Genomic DNA, 22,615 nt, shown 5'->3' on the forward strand with positions numbered 1-22,615 from the left:
ATGTTTTTTAGTTTTAATTAGGAAAGGAGGTGTGATTTGTGAGACGTCAGTTGTTTTATCGTTGTTGTTTTATCCTTGCTAATCTTTGACTGAACAATGAAAATTGTAGGTGGCTTACACATCAGTGTAGGTGGTTATAGTTACTGCCCTTTCAAAATGTTCATTTACCTTTCATTTGTTACTGGCAGGAATGGCAGCCTTGTTGCTGACATGTGCAAATTGCTATCTTAGGATTTCAGTGGTTTTGTTCTTGCAAAAGTTCACTAAACACAGTCAGTTATTTTGCTTTTGCTTCCCTTGCTGACCATCAGGCTTTTTCAACACATCAGCCAATGATTACATGAATTTGCCAAATGTAGTGTGCCACTTTTTTAACATTAACATATGTTAACATAGTTAAGATCTCTGGCTGCTTTTGACTAATGAAAATACAAATGAAATGTATTTTTAGTTCTGTAGTAGTGTTGGTACAGAAACTCTGGTATTGAATTAGCACCAGCATACTATTAAATCTTAACCCACCTCCTCTTGTAACTGAAACCATTCCTTTGGATCAATCGTTGTCTATCTGAATATGGCAGAAGTCAGAGGCTTTAAGATCCCCAAGTTTTGTCAAAATCCAGTCAGTGGTGACTGTTCTATCACATAACAAATGTATGAATACTACATAAACATTATATGGACCTCAGCAAACAGCAGAATGGACAGCAATCCTTTACGGGTCTGCTCCACTGACCTGTCATTTCTCTTGAATTGTCACTTAAAGTCTGAAGAGATGAAAATGAGAATTGCTCCCTGTCTGACACAAAAATCCACCTGAGCCGTCAGTTAGACGTCTGCTTCTTATTGACCCCTCTCCAGAAACAGCTTCTCCCCTCAGGCCTCTAATCCTCATTCTTTGTCAACTTTTAATCAGCAGCAGTTATTTCTCAGCAGCCTTCACTCTCTTAACCTCTGTCAGGTCCTTTCAAACCCAAACACAGCGGCAGCTTGAAACTGCTGAGCCAGGTGACTTCTTGTTAGTAACTGGCAATAATGGACGTTTGACAGCTGCCTCATAATTGCATTTGGACCGGACAATACACCGCAGTATCAACTCCATTCTCCAAGAGTCAGCTCAGATATCAGGCCACGGCAAAAACAGCATGTACTTCTACTCCCACAAAGCTGTCTTCCACATTGACAGATTCCTGAGAAAAATGCTAATAATATTCATTGAATGTGGTGATGGTCATTGTATTCAGTGACAGCACAGAACAGAGCAAGCAATATTGGGCTGGGAAATATCCCCTTATCTTGTTGAGAGACAGACAGGCTGAGCGGTAACAGCCAGGCCTGCTAATGCAGTTTGGTGGCAGGCACATGAAATAACTTCTGGGTTCAGTCAATCATACAGCCCCTCGGGGAAAACAGGAGGAAAATATGCATCACGTTTCACATCATACAAACACACACACACAAACACGTACTGCAATGCATGATCCATCAGCCCTCATCTGCCTTTTTCCACAGCTATACATGCATGCGTAGGCTACATGCATTTGTGACTGAAATGGCTTGATAACAACACACCAAGGTGATGACTGTAATTAAGTGTGAGTTGAAAAACAAAGCACACTCGGCACTCAGGTTTCCCACGCATCAGTGTTTGCCCTGAAAAACACAGCAGGGTTGAATGTTTCACCGTTATTTGCTTTGGAGCAATGTGATTTGTGTGCACGACCTGCACACCTCTGCACATCCTGAAATGGACCGTGAGAGCATGCACGCTGCTAAGCTTTGTGTGACTTTTTGTTTGGTTTCAGTATCGCTGCTGGCCAGCTGACAGGCTGGGGATTAATCAGCCAGACAGCGCCTGCTCGGCCACACAGAGGAGCAGCACCACATTGGACAAGAACAATAGACAGGTAGACAGACAGACAGACAGACAGACAGACAGAGAGCGGCTTGGTTTGATTATCCAGTCCCATGTTGCACTGTGTCACATGTCACTGTGTGTGTGCACAAATGTGTGTTTTTGTGTCTCAGAACTGGAAGATAAAGCGTGCTAACTGTTGACACAGTGGTTCTAGTTTGTTGCATCTGACTGCCTGAGTGTGGTATGTGCATGTGTGTGTATGTGTGAAATTGTCACATCAATCCTCCTAAAGCAGTGGCAGGTTCAGGAGGGGGTGTCACACCTCCAAGCATCCTTAAAGCTTTACTGAACCCAAGGGATACACACTGAGTCAGGCTGGAAGATTGAAATCTGCCCACTTCCACTCACTCACACACACAGAAACACATAACAAATGCTCTCATGTTGCAGAAGCAGCTCTGTAGGGTTTTCCGCATTCCCCAGCACTTGTTCTTGTATACATTACAACATCAAAACTGTATCTGTTCATGTGTGTGTTGCATCATCTGCAAAGTTGTTTTTTTCATTTTAAGTGCATTTACTTTTGAGAGACAGAAAAGTCATCTGTGAGTGTCTTCATATCATCTATAAAGCTATGCTAATGAGGCTGGGGAATCTTTATAAAAGTGGAAGGTTGGAGAAAACAAGAAGACAATAATCACAGCAGCAAGTGTAGTTTGACAGAGGAGGCAGGCCTGCTATGTAATAATGTATGATTCAAGCTATTTTAAGATTGCGGATTGCTAAACCTAGATTTCTTTGGGGAAATCTCGCTCACAGTGCTCAGTAGAAACTGTGCCAAGCAGGAACACAGTCAGTTCCTGCCTGGGTTTGGTAATGAGGCTGGCTCAGGCTCAGTGTTATACCTAGACAAGGTGGGAAAACATGTATCTATTCAGATTTGGCGTCATCACATTACGTCTGTTCTGTTTGTCCTGGCCTAAATAGTGAATGTCAAGGCAACACAGGAAGGCGTCCAAGATGTGATCACAGTCGTCAGACACATCTCTCTTTTCTCTCTTTCTCTTCTATCTCAGTGTAAATCCCCAGTGAGTCAGTCATGATAACAGAACTGATAATATAACTAGATCAAATGAACAGTTAAGAAGACTTTGGATTTAATATCATGTTATCATGATTAACTATCATGACTCACTAATATCCCTTGAAGGAAGAAAGTCACAAAATGTCCAGATAAAATATTAAAGCAATTTAGAGGTCAAACTAAAACTCAAAACAGGGAACACACTATAAAATAAAGAAATGATGAGGTTATGAGGTGCAGCTGGGCTATTTCATTTTCAGGGACTGGGAGACAGAACGAGACTCATATTATTGCTTTTTAATTTTTCATATTCATCTGATTGTTTTATGTTGAGAGACTGCTTAAAGTTCTAAAAAGCTTTTGATTGGCCAATATTTCAGCTGTGAAAATGGTTTCTTAATTTCTGTGACAGATGAAAGTATGCATGTGATGTCCAGGGTCGCAACTAGGGCTACTGATGATTTGTATTGAGTCTGACCTACAGCCAAAACCTGATGATTTTAATTTATGTTAACATAAAACAAAGAAAAATAGCAATTCTTCCTGAAGGAATTTAGCACTTTTGCTTTAAAAATGACTTAATTATTAATTGTCATCATTGTGCTGACTTGATCTATTTTCACAATAGATTACTCTGTCAACGACATTTAGATTAATATATAAAATAATTATTAAAATAAAACTATTGTCAAATATTCAGTAAATGTAAAGTAAAAATGACAATTACTGGCTGGCAGCAATGGATTAAAGTTAGGTTTAGTGATATACCGAGTGAGGACATTTTTGTTGTTATGAGGAACCTGTAACGTTCCACCATCTTCAGCAATTTAACTGATTGTGGGCAGAACAGAAGAACAGCCTGTCCAGTCAAGTTCTCTGTATGTATTGACAGAAATATACAGTATTTAAGGAGTGAGGATAAGAGGTTGTGTTGATGTTTGGTTAAGCAAAAAATGGAGGGAGTCAGAGCAGTTGGAAGAAAATGCTGCTGCAATGTGTCAGAAAACGAAAGGGGACAACTGAATTGTGTTGTATGCACAAACCTACATGCATACCTTGAGTTATGTGTTACCCAATTAAAAGATATCAATTTCTCATACATCTCACTGAAGTCACTGGTCTACGGGAATAGTTGTATTCATAAAAATTGTATTTATGGTTTTTGCATTCATAGAAACATAAAATCAGCAAATGCATAAACCATAGGGAAGTGGAACATAAAAACAATATAAGCAGGATCCTCCATAAAAAATACAGGGCACAAACTATAGAGTGACTTAGGGAAAAGTAAACTGCAGACTGTACACCCAGGCAACAACAACAACAACAACAACAACAGATGCCAGAAATCAACAGTGCCATACAGCATTTAGAAAACTTTAGCGGTGGCTTCAGGAAATGAAAGTCTGGTCAAACAGTTATGAAGCCAAAACACTCAAGTCAAAAACACTTTACCCTTTTGCCTGCAGATTTTGATGGCTTCTTGGCTTTAGCAATGAGGCATTAATGCTTTCTTGCTCTCAAGTTTATGAAATGGATGTGACAACATTCAGCAAAATGTTATGAGTAATTAAACTAAGTGCAATCCACAATTGTTGACACCTGTTCTGGCTGGAGATAACATTCTTTCAACTACTTTGCATCTGTCACTCGTACAAAAACACTTTGGTATGCAATTAAAACAAAAGAAATTATGTTGAAAACCCTTTTTATTTTCTTGATGTTACACTTCTGTGTTTCTACTACTACTATTTTTGCCGACTCTGAACATGCAACATGTCACTGTGTGTTGGAAGTTCTTCCTTATCTTGACGGAGGGTCTAATCATAGAGGCATTCACATGTGTGGACTGCAAATTTCTCTGACACAGACTTGTGATTTCCGGCTAAAAGCGCAGAGTTGTCTTTTCACTGGACTGACAGTTGACATAAAAATTGCCATGTATGTCCAAGTATAGAGATCATTTCATCCCAAATACTGTCTAGAAAATGTCCAGAGTACATTGTGTACAAATGGATCATTGAGAGAACTGTCATGCTTTTATTTATTTTATGAAAGGTCAGATCTGAAGAGAGATAAATCAATGCCAAAGATGGCAGCTTGTAGATACATTGCCTCAGTCATTTCACTGTGATGTGCTGAGTACTAATGTCACCGTCCCTTGGGATGCAGCCAGGGATCATAAGACATGGCAAGGACAGAGAAGGGTCTAACGGGGCTCATCGAGGCTGGATGACCAAATGGAGCCAACAGCAGCACTGATCCCATGATGACAGAAATCTGGATTATTGCAGCTCACATTTGAATCCCCTTACATCACATCACTGAATCTGGTCTTTCTACTCATCCTAAAACTAAACCATGGACCTTTCCCCCCCATTTAGTCCCTTTATTATTAAGTGGCAGTACAGTGGCCTTGTGGATAAACAGGCTGGCCTTCAGCTGGAGGTTCACCTGCTGAGCACGACACTGACTCACCACAGGTCCTGATTCAGTATATTTGACCCTGCACTCTGACCTAGTCTTATCGACCAACAGGAGTCAATGAAGTGGTGACATTATCATCGCACCACTATGAGGACTTGAGAGTACATCATTGTAGAGCCGAAGTAATCTGACAGCCCATGATGCACTTTAGTTCTAGTTAATGTCCGTGCAGACTTTGGAAGGAGCCAGATCATTACTGCTTTGCCAATATCTGATAAGTAGATTAGATCAAACATAACGGCCAATTTTTTGTAGGTGTTGAGGATCTTTAATGGTTACATTTTTAGCAATTTATGTTTTTTCTGCAAATATTTTATTTTATTTCGAATTCATTTTGCTCTTTGCTTGTTTGTCAAAATACTCAACTTCCTCAAATCTGTATCTACAGTAGATTAGTCAATTCTCTATAAATGACTTTGACCCATGCTTTGAGATGTGAGATTAGATGCGAGTCCACTACAATCACCTGTGTGTTTTTCAAATTGGAGACAGTGTGTCCCTTCAGCGTTACCACAAGGCAGGAATTGCTCATTAGACTATCACTGAAGTCACCGCTGTTTCCCACTGTCGCTCTGACCCACAGATCTCACCAAGCGTAGAAAACTCCCGTCACCACCGACATACATCCCTGTGCCAGGTTTAAAAGGGTCTCCACACTACATGTCCGTAACATAGCTGTGTTCAGCCTCAGAAGCATGAAAAAAGACTTCGCCATCTAGCTATTGAGGAAGTTAAGCTAAGACAAAGCAAATAACAATGGCAAGGATGAAGAGAACAGAGGACCTCAGAAAAGAAATACCACTGCTACTAATATCAGTGAGCTGATTTAATAAAGAGTGAGAAAGCACAGCTGGTACTGGTGTACTGATACAGTGGAAAATAAATATTGAAACTGCCTCAAATATCCAAAATGAATATGTACAGATATTTCGATACTTTCGGTAACACTAATTCCGAAATCTAATTTTTTGCTAGACAACCAGATGTAGTTTCTTGAAAAACGATAATACATCAGCAAACTTCTCATCCAAATTAATTGTAATTTGAGTATCAATGCACTGCAGGAGGGGGATGACAGACAATTTGAAGTGGAAAATATCACATTTTAACTGTTTTTGTTCACAGCCTTCACACATTTATGGCAACCTCATATATTTTGTGCCAGTGGGTTGGCAAATTTGACTAAATGGTAATAAGCAGAAGAATGATTGCAATTCAGATGATTGCAATTCCTAGGAAGAGCAGAAGAAAGGAAAGTACAGAAGATTCCTTACACATATGCGATGACAGATGTGACCGACTTCATATCTTGGCATCAAATTCCACTTTGACTTAGGGGTTAATTATGAGTACATTCACAGTGTGGTATCCAGAAACCAGTGTACACATTAATGGAGCTTCTCAGGCTTTTGATGATTTATAACAAGTCATGGGAATGCCAGATTCTTTGTCCTTCCCTTCATCTTCAAAGGATTTAATCAGAATAAGTGAAGCATAGCAGCTGGCAGACTGAGCACACATCACTGCGCTGCACTGGATGACTCAAATTCCAAATGCAGCGATCCTCAAAACTAGTCTATCCCTAAAGTTCTCATATGGATCCAAACAGCCACGGATTTCCCATATCAGTGACATGCAGATGGATGGAGGAGTATTTTGGACTGTTTATGGACCAACTTGGTTGCGAAGCTTACGTCAGTGATCTAGTTCTGGAGTCACAGCTCCTTTCAGACCACACTGAGGCTCAGACTTCGAAACCCCAGAACAAACAGCCCTGCCCTGTGTCTCTTTAATCACTTTACAGAAAAGGATGCGGTGACTATCAACAGTAAACATGAAATAAACACACAAGCGGAACGGATGGAAGGAGTCGGTTGATGATGGACGATATTCAAGTGACTACAATAACAAAGGCTGTGATATACTGTTGAGTGTCAGGATGATACAGAGCTCTATTAATTTCTCTGTGGGTGGATGGCGCTGTACCAGGGTGGATGAATATTCTAGCAGAATATTAATAAATTATGAGGGGAGGCAGTGTTGAGAGACTCACGACACTTTGGATTGCTCAACTGTTGTTTTTGCATCCCCTTCCTCCACCTCTGTACAGTATGTCTTCAGTTGGGTTCTCCCATGATGCCCTCCCTCCTCCTCCATCAGAGGAACTAACTGTCTATAACAGTACTTTTGACTAGAAACTTCAATATCAACAATGTGACTGTTGTTAACCTCTTAACGCATTTACAGGTGGGATAACTAACTATTATTATTGGCATGATAAACAGGGTTCATTCTACTCAGTAAGTAAGGGCACTGAATTCTCCTCATATTCTCTAAATCCTCTCAAAGTGCATAGCTTGTTTTGTTTTTCAATCAGCCATGGCAAAACATTAAAGGTGTCTCAGCTAGGGAAGTGTGATGTCAATTAATGGGTTCTGTCTCTGATGCGTAAAAATACTAACATAGTGTGAAGTGTGTGAGTTCCCTCTCAGGAGCCCTGCATATTGTCCTTGTCAACAAGGACTCGTTTCAGCTCACAAGCCAATCAGAATAGGATTTACTATAATAGCAGATGATTTCTGTTTTTGCAATGCTCCATCATGCAGAAGTAAAAACATTCAACATATGAGCTTTAATGCAGCTGTAAACACCAAGAAGAGTCACCTTGCCGCCTTGCTAAATAAACCTCCACACAACAAAATCTCTTTGACTCCACCCTTATATGTTTTTTCCATCCTTTCATTCCTTAATCCTTCCCTCACTTTCTCCCTTCAGTGTTTGTTTCTACACCAGAGAGGCATGACTCAGTGGACAGCCAGGCAAGATCAGGAGCTCCCCAGCGCCTGGAGGTTGTTTATGTGTGCTCACTCAGTGCCCAGAAACAGGTCTGAGTGTACCAGTACACAGAAACACAGTGGACAGTGGTCATCCTATCATTATTGATGTGTCTCTACAATTTGGGAGAACTTGAGTACTTTTTATGTGACACATTAAGGAGTCCTCCCACACTGTTCATTATAACATCATACTGTTAAAACCTGTCAAGGCACAGTCAAGCGAACTTACTGATATCCGTAGGTAGGCAGAGCAGCTCTACTGTTTGCTCCAGGCGGTGACCTAAAACACAAAAGGAGACAGAGCGTCACGCTGAGCATCAAACTGACAACGCACATGAAAGACACTCAGTTCAGCTCGAAGATTGAGCTTTGATCCCTTTCTCCTGCCTGGATGTGCAGAGGCTACGAGGGTGGATGATGAGAAATGGGACTGTTTGGGTTGTAGTGGTAAGAAGACATCTGGTGAATAAAACAAAACAGAAAGTGGCACTGTGGGCAACTGTCATTTGACTGAAATAAGGACCTGAATTCATAACAGAATTTTTTGCAATTGCATCATGCTGGGGATGATAACATGCTCAAACCCTGCAGAAACTCTCCTGACACAGATTGACACATCTCATCTCTAAATAAATTATTCAAAGTATATTGGTATCATGTATCCCTAGTTTTTATCTTTATTTTTTTAATACAGCGGTTTGTGACAGCGGTGTAGCCAAACGAGAGTAACTGGCATTTCAGGGCAGGAGTTTCAGCAAACTTAGCTCAGCTGTGACAGCAAGGCTTCACCATCTGCCACCAAGCCAAGGCTGCATGTCACATCTCATCCTCACGGCCCGAGTCCCCATGTGACAGCCCCAAGTTGCTGTCCCCACTCATCAATTTGATCAGATCAGCCAGAAAAACACACCACCAGCATACACACTGTTGGTGTCAGTATGATAGCTCTTTCACAGCCAGTGGGGGTTCTGTTGAGTGAAGTGATTTGGTCAGACGGGGGTAAAAAAACACACAAAAGGAACAGGTAAGTGTAAGTGAACAAACAGTAGCAGCCGTGTGCTGAATAACAGAATAACTAATCTACCATGGTTCCCACATGATATCAAGAGTTTAATAACTACTGATCAAAGTAACAGAAAACCAAAACTTTGCTCCACAAACAGATGACTGAACTTATATGCTGTTGGATCCTCAGCAGCGATGTATCTGACCAAATGTTGGAGAGAGGGAATAACAAGAAAGGCAAAATGGTCTTTTGAACTGCAAGTGATCAACACTTGCTGACTCAATCTTCCAAGGGAATAATACAAAGTTTGATATATAGGAGCAGAAGAGATGAGCAATGCCTGAGTGTGAGACAAAGAAAAAGCAGCTATAGAAAACTGTTGACAGGGAAAACAATAACTTTGGTGCTTACTTCTACAGACATACTGTAACAGCCTATCTTTATTCAGTGACACCATTGCTTGTGAGGACATTGTTTGGACTTTCCATAACACTCCAACTTTAACCTTAACTTCCACATGCTTGACTGTAACACTTACCCGCATCTTATCTGAAGTATTACTCTAACCTTAACCCAAAAACTATGTCTCAGTCCTTAAATAAGCAATTGGTGATTCTTGTGGGGTAGGAAATGTTGTGTTTAATTGGTAGGCGAGACACAAACCAGACTGATGTTTTGTTGCGCCCCCACAGTGTCTCATGCAAGAGGTACCCTTTAGTGTCTACATGAAACGCACCTAACTTCAATATAAACCCATCTGCTGCAACATTAGATGCCCAGAGCAAGGCAGGTGATGTTATATAAAAAGCGAGAAAATGGAACAAAGGCAACACAGGTCAGAATGGATGTATGTGTCACAACACAGGACTTTTACACAGGAGATTACTGTTCGTGTCCTGTACATGTGAAACCAAAAGACAACATTGACTTATTTTAACATATATACTTACGTTAACTTACATCACATATGCAACGTAATATACTTATTTTAAGCCAAACCATGATCTACACACAGCCCTAAGGATACTAAAAGACTACACCCACCCCAGCCACAGTCTTTTCACCCTGCTGCCTTCTGGCAGGAGATACATAAGTATCTGTTTCCATATCACCAGACTACGGAGCAGCTTTTTTCTCCAGGCTGTGAGACTTCTGAACTCATCCTCAACAAGAACACTAAACACTCCATAAAATAGATGTAGCAGGACTCAAGGACTCTAACATTATTTTGTTTTTTAAACCTTTGTTTAAAAATTGGCACATTTATTTACCTTGTACCTTGTGAAAAAAAAACAATCTTTTCAGACACCTACCAAGTCATTTTGGTGCCAAACCTAACCAAGCTGTGACTATTTTTCATTGTTAGCCACATGTTAGAGAGGCTTTCTGCCATTCTCACCAGACACTCAAGCAGACCTATCAAACTGGGAATGTAAAAGTCTGACTCATTAGCACTTCCCTTGTTTTCGAATCAGGCCTTTCGAAAAAAGTAGGTGAATAGGCCTGCACTAAAGGGTACCTTGTGCATCTGTATTAAATGTAAGATGGCATGACAAAATGTCATGAATTTGACCACCTGGGAATGAGAACAGGTAAATCACAAGGACATGATGTAAACACATTTGTTGTTCGCACAAGGTGAGAAAAAGATAACACGCACAGATTGTGCTCAAACTATTTGCAATGTTTGTGGCTCTCCGGTCTTAGCACTGCTGTACTTCACCATGGCTCCCCTCCTCCTACTTGCATACAGCCCTGAGGCTTGTATTGGTCCCACAGGTCCACCTCACACTGCAGCACACTGCAGCTATACAGTGTCTGAGACAAAACACTCAGTGGATCACACTTGCGAACAACCCAAATGAAAAAAAAAAAAAAAACATTTACAAAGGGGTGCATACTCCAGTGAGCTACACCCGAGGAATCTTACACTATTATACTGTATAGCCTCATTCCCAGCACCATATCATCTTCGACACTGTGAAGCAAAAATGGCCAGATACATAAATAATAGGGGTTTAAAAATACATGTATTCGTATTGAATTGTTTCGGTACAGGACGTTCGGTTCGGTACAGGGCTGTGCACGGGTGAGTTTCCAGAACCAAAGTTTTTGTGCTTGTATCAACACAGAGTGTTTTATTTTGAAAATCAACCGGATGTCTTGTTGTTGTTTCGTGTCAGACTTCCTGTCTGCTCTGTGCTACATTTGGCTCCTACAAAAGTTCCGAATAAACAACAAGCAAATTTATGTTTTGCATTTTGTTCCCGTACTGTACCGAAAATGAACCGAACCGTGACCTCAAAACCGAGGTACGTATCGAACCGTTTTTCTTGTGTATTGTTACATAACTATTTTTAATTATTAATAACTGCTCATTATGCTGCATTTGTCTGTCCTTAATACCCTTACCAATGTTATAGATCATTCCTAACTAATCACAGTACTCAAGGGTTGTTTTACTGCACTCTTAACAACTGGATATAAGCATTCCACCCAGAAATGAGACAAGCAAAAAGTAGTGCACATAAGCATGTGATTGAATACAAAATAGATATTTTACAGCGAAAACTAAGCAATTTTTAGGTCCATGGACAAATACGAGACACCCACCTCCACTATAACTTAGAGGTGTGGTAATTTCTCGATTACAAGATGCATCGATACAGAGACGAAGCATAATCGAGAGTCTGAAGCTTACTGTTGATTGTTGGTTGTCCGGCTTCAGCTGGACAGTAAAGTTGTGCAGCAGAGTTAATAAATGCCTCACCTTAAAGCTGCCATGTAAAAATATTATTGTAGAAACGTGAAAGGCACTGCAGATGGATAAATGTTTTGTTTTTGTAATGTTTATGTATTGAAAAGATATAGCTTTTATTTTGTAGACTGCTGTAGTCTGATTATTGGAAGGAATTTCTGAATGAAAGGGGAATTTAAATTATGAAAAAAGTAGCTATGTGCAGTAATATAGTTTATTGAGGATACCATACACTGAGATGCATTGCGATGCATTGAGAATCGTTTTGCTACCAACTCTAACCTCAAGACACATAATGATTAATGGAAATGAGCCCACACAAGAATGATAAAAAGATGATAATAGGCTTGTTTGGAATAATTACGTGCACTTAAAAAGGGCATTTTCCAAAGGCCAAATCAGAGTGGTTACATACAATGTAAGATTTCTATTTGTCCTTATTCAGGCTCAGTGCGATAATGCTGTACCAACGACATAATGTAGGTCATCAAATATACCAAATATTACATGCAAACTCTACAACAGGTAACGTGTGGCTCACACTCAAAAACAGCAAACCACTATAGACTTCTAGCCCTAGGTGTTATCTGAACCATTCATCCATCCACTGCTCAAGCAATGAGGGCCAGATGGTTAGGAATGATGGTGAGTGTAAATGCTCATTCAGTTCAGTGAATATGTCAAAATTTGACTTTAATTTACAAACTGTACAGTATATCTCAATTTAAGTTGCAGTTCTTCACGTCTCTGTTTTGTCCATGTATGTGTGCAAGTGTGATGTGGAAACTTGCAACCTGCTGCTAATGTACTTTTCATTGAAGAAGGAGACATCTTGTTTGTTATTTAATGCAGATTATTTTTATGTGTTCAAAGTTTAAAACATTAAAAACATGTGAGATTGTGCCATACCGCCACAATAAAGTGTGTGTAATTTTAAATAGTATGCCTGCATTCTTTCAGCAAAGAGGTGCGATGGACGTGACTTGTAACATAACAGTGTCAGAAAACAGTAGACCTTTTCAACATTTTTGGTTGTTGTTCTTTGCCTTTGAATTACCTGCTAACTGCTGCTAGCTGCATTTTAAGAGAATGCTTTTTCCGACGTTTTTTGGTCACATACATAACACATCATCAAAACGTCACATTGCTGTCCTGCCTTTGGGACTTGCTCTTTCTACAGAGAAGTCGATTCAGCTCTGTTACTAGTTGGGCTCAGGCTCAGAGGAAGAAACACAGTGAACCCCCATTTCTTCTTTGTACCTTTTATACAAAACGGCAAGGTGGGAAAATGGCCGACTATTACCACCTTGAACAGGCTGTATCAAAGGGGCTTTCGTCTCAGGGGAAAAGCATGATGTGATGCAATGATGATTTCCCTTCTTAAAAGTGTTTTTTGCTATGAATGAGAGAGGACCTGTTAATGAGAATAGTCTGCAGATCTCAATACTGTACATGCATGTGTGTACACAGGAAAATTCACATAAAATAAGCTGACAAATACACATAGCTGTCTGCACACCTACATCTCAGGTCATCAGAGCTCATCTCCAGTTGGAAATCTATCCACATTGATCTCCGTCCTCCCTCTCTCCTCTGCCATGACAGGCGAAAGCTTACAGTGCCCTGTTCACACTAAAACCTTGCATAAGCTGTTCCCTGGCATTTTACACCCCGTCAACATTTTACAAGGTTGCTCACTGCCATGCTTTCCTGACCTCATGTCCCAGAGCAATAACTAAGCTGTCTTTGCTGAATTACAGACTTAAGGCACCCAAAGATGGAACAGAGGATGTAATGAGAGAGCTCTGAGGCACAGCAGAGATAAACAAGCTGCTGGCTGCTAACAGTACAGTTAAGATGTCCTGACCTGCAGCTTTACTCTCAGTGCTGTTTAGCAGTCAGTGTTAAGATAAAAACCACCAAATGCAACATATGAATAATTCCATCTCAGGTCTTATCAAAGAATATGTCTGCATAATATTGTGCAAAAAATCAAAACATGGTATGTATGAGTGGTACAGTTAACGCTGACATAAGAACGTGTGTTGTTATCTTCAGATTCATTATCTATTCACTTCAAACCCACCTCTTTTAATTCTCTCATCAATATTCCTCTGCCAGCCTCAACTCACCCGAGGCTGAGAGGTCAGCACAGACGGCTCCAATTTCAGCATGTTCAACTAAACCAATGGACTGTTTTGGAGCTTATTGCTGAGGTGTGGAACCTCTCCTCTGACCTTTCAAATGCCTCCTGAACCAAAACCAGAAGGTACGTGAAACTCTTTGATGCAGTGCTGCAGCAATTAGTTTAATGCAGTGTACTATATGATAAGTGTTGTATACTGTATAGTGTGTACAGGTGTACAGTACTTCACAGAAACCTTGTGTGAATACACGGCAAACCTAAAACATATGCTTTTTCTGTAGTAATAGATATAATTTGCTTCATAAATTATTCAAGAAATGTTGTTTAAATTACAAAAAATAATCTAACATACCTATAAAGCTTCTAAGCATCTTCTCAGTATGCACTTTATTTCACATAATTAGGTGTTTTTGTGATGCAAAACAGGTGGCTTGCTATGCAGAATAAGCCTTTTAGTCAAAACTCCTGATCAAAATCCACATTGATTGACAGCTCTTTAAATAAACAGACTAACATTAGATTGCATTACTTTCCCTTCACTTTCACCTTCCCACTCACGTAAGCATCATTTAGCATTGTTTTGACCCTGTGTGGGAGGTGTACATTTTAAGTCAGTGCACTGCAGTGTTGTCAAAAATATAGATTTTCTATACATAACAATTCTAAATATTTGAAACTGTTGAAATGCTACTTTTCTGTACAATTCCACACACAGGTACCAGCTGCACTTTTTCGCCCTCTCTTCTCTCTGACAACAACAGGACAACAGGACTTCCACCAGCGTATTACAAGACCAGCGACCCGCTGGGCCTAAGCATCATAGAAGTTTTAAAAAAAATGTATTGCTGCAAGGTTTTTTGAGACTAAAATGTGTTTGTGAGAAAAAGCACTTTTTCTGACCAAAACCCTGCACATTGATATGAAAGGCCTCATTTATCATCGTCATTTTGCTGTCAATTTTATCCCGCGGTATTGAAAATGTTATCGACTAGCAATATTTTTTCAAGGTATTGTGTCCAAGTTATGAATTCCAGTAATTGTGACACCACAAGTGGAGTGATGCATGTAAGTAGAGACACTACCATATGTTATGTCTGACGTTATATTAGCGATATGGCGTTTATCTCTCAGAAAACTGAAAGACATTTTCCAATAATGACAGTTACACAATTCTGAATGTCTTTCTTGTCATCGAGCCCATTAGCATGCATAACACACAACAGATAACAGCCAGGATTATACCAGGTGTTTGTATTTGATTTGTATTTCAATATGTGTGTAAAGAAATAATACATCTAAAATAAACTCTTCAGTATTAAACAAACAAAAATCCAAATACAATAATAAATGTATCCCTCTGTAACCACACTTAAGTCAGCACATCCCAGGTATTTCATCAGGGTTTCAAAGCACAGAGCCACTGTTTACATGCACAAGCTCAATAACAACATACTCAAGTCTCCGATAATGAGTGGATATTGACACACATCTAAAGACACTCATTAAGATAATCACCACAGACACCGAGACACAGACCTATCGACTTCTGTACTGATTTTTATTCAAATGCAATTCCAAAACATTGCAGTGCATTCTGGGACAACATCATGAATTGCAGTTACTCACGACAAACGAATTGATGATACGAAAACATAAATTTGGTATTTTCCATTATATATTAAAATAACTAACTGAACAATAAAAATATGGATGGAAAGTATTGAAAAATAAATGACTGTATCTACTGTGCTCTTGGTATTTTAGCACTTAAGATTGGTGTATACAGTATATTGTTGCCATAAAATATATCATCACTGATGCTGCTCTAGAAATATCCTGATGTATTGTTACATCATTCATGTTTGACCTCATATCCATAGACCAGAAAACAACAGAATGGGCACACAGATTGGAAGGCACATCGCTGCTTTCTGACAGTGGTAAAGTGTTATAAAATCTCTCCTGCTACAAACTGTAACCCATCAGGTGAGTGAATAATAGCAGGAGAGAGATGGCCTATATAACAACACTGAAGAACAAAGAGTCAAGTTTGGGCCAGAGATATAAAAGCACCTGCTGTGTTTGGTCTTTTAAGAGTTACTGAGGTTCTGAGGGGATTTTTCACAATTCTCGCCAGAACACACAACAGCACAGCAATATAGATTAGATGGATGTTTCCACATCAGTCTGTACTTGACTGGCAGCTCCAACTTCAACCAGTCAACTTTACCACCCTCCCTCTGGTCAGAGGGTTAATGCTAACATGCTGTCCAGGGCTCTGAGCAGGAATTTGCTGCAGAGGCAACCCAAGATGTCTGAGCTTTCCTCAAATGAAATGCCATTGCTCTACAACAATTTCACATGGCAAAAGAAATGCAACTTGCATCCTTTTATATTTTGTTTTGTTTTCTCAATTTTCCCAAGAAAATAAGTGTGACTGGAACTTATTCAAAAACAACTTATGTGCTAATAAATTAATATCCTACCTGGTGTGTGGGATGATAAACTACTCGTGAAACTTTTCATGTCGTAATGTTGTAACACAAAGTCAAATAAATACTTAGGTTCAACTACAGCCCCCAGGGTTCTTTCAAAGTCAAATTTTAAGATTTTTTTTAAGCAGGGAACAAATATAATTTAAGGCCTATGAATGTCAAAACAATTTCTTTGCTTGTTAGCTAGCTTGCAACTATTATTGACAATAAATAACATCTGAAAAAGTAACACCTACAGCAAATCAGAAAATTAGTAAATTAGAGACAACGTGTGACCTTGATTTGCTTGATCATATTTTGAGACATTTTAAGAAACTTATTCAGACCTTCTGTAGCAGACTAGCATCTACATATTCACTTGTATTTTGATAGAAATGTATCTGCCAAAAAAGAAACAGAACAAAGTTAAAGGTGAATTAGACTAGTAGCATTTTCGTTAATTTTCTATAGATCTCATGATAATATTGGTATTGTGTATTTGTTTGGCCGCGATAACTGGGTCATGGAAATCTGATAGAGACAGCGCTGCACTGAAGCAATCTACTTTATATTTGCTAAAAGAGTGTTATAGAATAAAATGTTTTTTATCTGTGAGGTCTCCTCTTTCCCCCATTCCTCTCTGAGCAAGTCTTACACTGCAGATAAAACAGCCATCTGGTCACTCCATCACCTTTATCACACAAATGATGAACAATCATCTGTGCTGTCAATCAACAAACACGTCTGACTATAGAAATAACGGCCCAGAGGCTTGTTCTCCAAGCAGTTCAAGATTCAGCCTCATTTACATTCGTCATGCTTGAATAACAGCATGCTGCATTTTATAGGGGAGTACATTTACCTCTACATCCATAGACGACAAATGTTTCTTTGAATAGCAGCAATCTCTCACTGTCGCTAAAAGACATTTACCAGATGTGAATTTGTCTGCACAGCCCAACAATGACAGCAGCAGGTGAAGCTCTCTGGACATCTAAATGCTAATAGCATGCTGCTCCTCAAAAAAATGTAGTAGCTGATGAGCTGGCTTGGTGGATGCATCTTAAGCCTAAGTAATGACATAAGTGACAGCATACCGAGGGAGAGGAGGCATCTTATGACTCACAACGCAGCAGGAGGGTTCGTAAAATTGGTATTTTAAGGTACACACATACACACGCCAGCACTAACACACACACACACATGCATAACTAAAAACTAAGAATGCCACGGTTAGTTTGACTGAAACTCCAGGTTTTCATTTTAGATCCTATGCATATGGAATACCTGCATCTTCCTCTTTAGTCAGCATCTCAAAATCTTACAACATAAAGAGGGAAATTCTGGAGGAAGATCCGAGTGCAAAGGGACAGTTGTTGACTGTCTACCATATGCTTGCCCTGTACACACACACCCATACTACAAGTTTGCAAAATAATGCTGAGAACTCTAAGAAAGCCAAACTACTGAACAAGAGGCAAATAAATGCGGTGTTGCGTCTTTGAAAACACACTAAGTACCTGATTGATTAAAACGTCAACAGAATGACTCCAACTCAGTAAAGGTGTAACCAAAAGGACTCAAGCTTGCTCAGTCTGTCCTGAATGTGCATACACATGCATCTCTTCCTGATCATGTACTTCCACTTCTGGCATGTCCTTATTGTACCTCTAAGCAATCTATTTTGGTTGACTCTGACACTTTGGCTTGCTGCCCTGGGTTGCTGCTTGCAGCTAAATTTATAGTTCACATTTTTCATGTTCATGCATTCTGTTGTCCTGTAACACAGAAGCCATGGCTCCAATATTAGGGTTGGCTTCCATTTTGGATCCAGTTCCATACTGATAAAATACTTAACATATAGGCTAAGCTCTGAAGCTAAATAATCTCTTCTAGTTCTTTTAGGGGCAATTTTCCACATGCCAGTGAGTTTAATTGTCACAGGGAGTATTAGTCAGCTTGTGAAAACAGTTGTATAATGTTTTCTGTGAAGGAGCTTACTACAGTCTGAGAAAATAACACTGATGATGTTATCAGAAAAGAAACGCCACTCTCTAGAATAATTATAGTCCCATAGACAGTGGCAGATTTAATCAACGTTTCATATCGAATTCTTCAGGTCATTATCTAATTATAGCTACAGGTTGTGAACATTAAGTTAATAAAGTCAGGGTTAGGGTTAGTCAGTCAAACTCTATTCTTTCCATTCTTTCAGCAACACACTTCTTACTGCTTTTTAACAGACAACATCACATTACCCCAATCCTGGATTCTCTCCATGTTTGGTTGAAAATTAATTTTAAGTTTAAACTGATCACTTTTAAAGCTCATCAAGGTCTGGCCTCAAGCTAGGTAGCAGAAATGTTGACCACATTTGAGCCAATTCACAGCCTTGGCTCTTTAAATGGGGCACTTCTGGCTTTTCCAAAGTAGAGGCTTAAATCTAAAGGTGACCATGTTTGTGCCATCAGGGCCCCTCTGCTTTGGACAGACTTAGAGATAAGGCTGGCAGAAACAGTGACTTCTATCAAATCTATCACTGCTTAAAACCCATCTTTAAAGACTTGCTTTTATGTCATCTTTTTTTTTTTTTTTTTGTATTGCTTTTATTGCTCATATTCTTTATTCCTCTATTTGTATTTTTTGCTTTTGTGTAATGTTGTCTTTTTCACTGCATTTGGTCTTTATATTTGTTTTTATTTACATTGACAGTTTACGTTTTGCTTTTTGCATCCTCATCTTCTTGTTGAACTTTTCCTTAATTTGGTCTCGTTTCTGTTTTACCTGACTGGTTAGCTTTTGTAGTTACTGTATATTGCCTTACTGAGTATCATTCTTTTGCTTTGTCTGTTTCTTAAAGGTGCATCATAAATAAAGTTAGGATTATTATTCAATAACAATACAAATAAAAATATTAAGACTAGAGAAGAGTTTATACAAACGTAATCAAATTGCACCATATAGGTACATCTATCAAATGCTTTAATCATCTGAGCTGGATCACAGAAGACACAACTGTGAAGGAAAGCATACTGGTGTCATTCAGACAGATCCAGTTAGCGAATAAGGCTGTTTCAATGCTTCTCTGGGTGTCGCCTCAGAGCGATTCTTTAGTGCCACCCATGATTAATGCAGCTATGAATGGGTTTCTCTTTCACCAAGCACTGTGGGAGAAAGGCTTCTTTCGTTCTTTCTCTCTTTCTTTCTTTCTTTCTTAGCCATCTTGCTTTCCTCCCAATGTGACCTGATTTAGTCACAGAGTGTGAAACTGATTTGGACTCATTTACATGCTAATGTCATAAAGAGAGGTGAAATGATGTGTACGCACACCTCAATGATTCTAACGGACACCACAGCACTTGGGAAAAATAATCGGCACTTTAAACTATATAATTCACAAGCTCAATATTCATAAATCTAACTCAGGAATAGCACAAAGGAGCACGGCCTTCATGTAGTACCATGAAGTACCGTTCCATATTTCCACATTGACACGCTAAAGGGAGAAATATACTGTTGTTGGTTTGCAGGAGAAGTAAAATGGGGGCTGCAAAGTGGAGGATGAAACCTTGAAGATGTGTGTTGGTTGTATTACTTCAAAGGTGACCTTGTTGAAGTTACTGTATGACATGCAGAATAATTAACGCAATTCATAAATAGAAAAGAGCAACAAAAAGATCAAGATTTAAGCCACTGCTCAGCACGGCAAGTTACATTATAGGACAACCTGATGATCTACAAATATGAATATAATCAAGATGTATTTTATCATCATACAAAACCAGATCATGGAAAGAAGTGGACCAATATCCACTGGTTCAGACCACAAGCCAGGTCCGAAAAAATAAAAATTCATTTTGTGTTAAAACAATACCTGATAATAGCTGCAGATGGAGGGCAGCAAAAAGTTACTGCATTTATTATCAGTAGAGATGCATCTGTGGTGAGTTTGAGTTTAATATGTTTTTAAACAGGATATCAGGCTTCAGCATAATCTTTATAAGATGATCAAATAGAGCACTATTAATTTCTGTTTTTGTGATTAGCATAGAGGGACAAGAGGATAAGGATTTTGTGCATAATTGTTTTGAGAAAATTATGCACAAAAAGATACAAAACATGAATCTTAGCTAAATGGACAAAGACAAACAGAAGCAGTCAAAAAAATAAAAACACCTATAAAGACCAGTACAGTTTTGATTATATAACTGCATACATGGAAGTAATGGTCATTAAAAGCAGCAGGAAGGATAATATCATGTTTCTCTAGTGGCAGGACAGTCAAAGGAGATTTTGTACATCCTACCTTTGTATTTTGAGACCATTAGGCTTGAGACAATGTGGACTTGGCCTTCACATTTGACTCAGCGGTGTCCTTTTGAACACCAAAGAAAGAGTAAACGACACATCCAGCTGGCCTGCGACATCGCTAACAAACCTTCTTCATGCCTCAACTAGTCGCTGCTTCAATATCGATTCCTTGAAGGTGCGGGTCATTGATGTGTTGAAGAATGTCAAGGGAGCAAAGACAAGTGTTTGATGCATTCTGGAGACTGACTTCTCAAACCATAATTGATTTTAAAGCAAGGCCATAGAAATAGGACCGAGAAGTGTTATTGACAATGTGAAGGGAATGCTGAAAGAAAACACAACAAGTCACAGTGAAGACAGCTGTAGAACTTTGCTTGCTGCTGTATCACTGGCACAGGGGTGATTTTCTTTCTCTTTCCTTTAACTTTGAATAGAAAATACATTAAAAGTGACTCTGCATGCTATCTGTACACCTATTGAACCATAACAGAGCTTCAGAGACGAAACCAAACAGTTCAAAGACTGGCACACATTTTAACACCTGTCACAAACACTGAAACAAGAAATGCCAAAATAGTGCCCCTAAACCATGAATGACGCATAGTGTGACCTGGATTTCAGCATGTTATCTTTACCTGTTAGTAAATAGCAACAGTAACATGTAATACACTTAAGACATAAGTCAACACTTCAGCAAGAATAATATTTGGCCTCTCAAAGACCGATCAGGCCACTTCAGATTGATTGTATCCACTGGATGAAAGCTATAGGAGATAGCTTTGTCTCCAAATCAAAGAGGTCTAGTGAGGGTTTAAAAAAACAACCATGACAGAGGCAGAATCACAGATCACACTTTCAAGCAAAAACTGAAATCGAATGAGACAGTGCTGTCAAAACAGCTTGAGTAACACTGATATGGCTGTCATATTCATGTGTGTGATACTAGAACAAAGTCAAGAGCTGGACAACAAGGGCTAACTCCTTCAGGATATTCATGTTTTACTTAGAGACAACTGACGGTTAAAGTTGTACAGCCTGGCATTTTGTATGGTTATGATGTGGCAAATTATGTCCTGGATCAGACATTTCTGAAAAAGCACAAGTTTAAAAAGCCAAATGCTATATCAAATTACAATCTGATATAACACTCATATATCGTGCCATGATCACTGGATACAAATTTGAATATGAAAGGTCAAACTGAATATGTAATGTGGATATTTCCTCTAAGCAGCAGCATCATCATCATCTGATATGTGATGGTGAGTCATCACCAGTTATCCTTGCAACTCTGACTAAGTTTTGATGCTATAATCAAGCTCACATGTGAACCAGAAAACCATTTTGTCTAGTGACGAACAGTTAATTGTGATTAGTCTATAAACCCTGAGGAAAAGGAAACACAAAACAGCTGCTGGCAAGCTAAAAACCAGAAGATTAAAGTCCTTACTGGGCAAACAGAACAGCCATCAAAGCAGTGCAGTGGAAGACAATGAGTTGAAGTTAAGTACATGAGCTCTGTAGATATATTAGGTTGCAGTGCTATTTCAAATAACCTTATGAAACACAACCAGTAGGGATAGAAAGGATTTTCAATCAGCACATGTAGAGTTGCTTCTGTCAGCTCTAAATTCTCTCGCGCTATTGACCACTC

General features: G+C 39.2%; 1 protein-coding gene across 2 annotated transcripts in view; it reads right to left on the reverse strand.

Moving 5' to 3' along the window:
• apba2b (amyloid beta (A4) precursor protein-binding, family A, member 2b) overlaps positions 1-22,615 on the reverse strand; it is a 70,465-nt gene that overhangs the window by 43,418 nt on the left and 4,432 nt on the right. For both annotated transcript variants that reach the window (XM_084353288.1, XM_084353289.1), the window contains one exon: positions 8,496-8,546. The gene's annotated coding sequence lies outside the window, so the exon portion shown is untranslated. The remainder of the gene's footprint in view (positions 1-8,495; positions 8,547-22,615) is intronic.

The sequence above is a fragment of the Pagrus pagrus genome (assembly GCF_965226575.1).
Source record: "Pagrus pagrus genome assembly, chromosome: 1".
Taxonomy (NCBI): Eukaryota; Metazoa; Chordata; class Actinopteri; order Spariformes; family Sparidae; genus Pagrus; species Pagrus pagrus.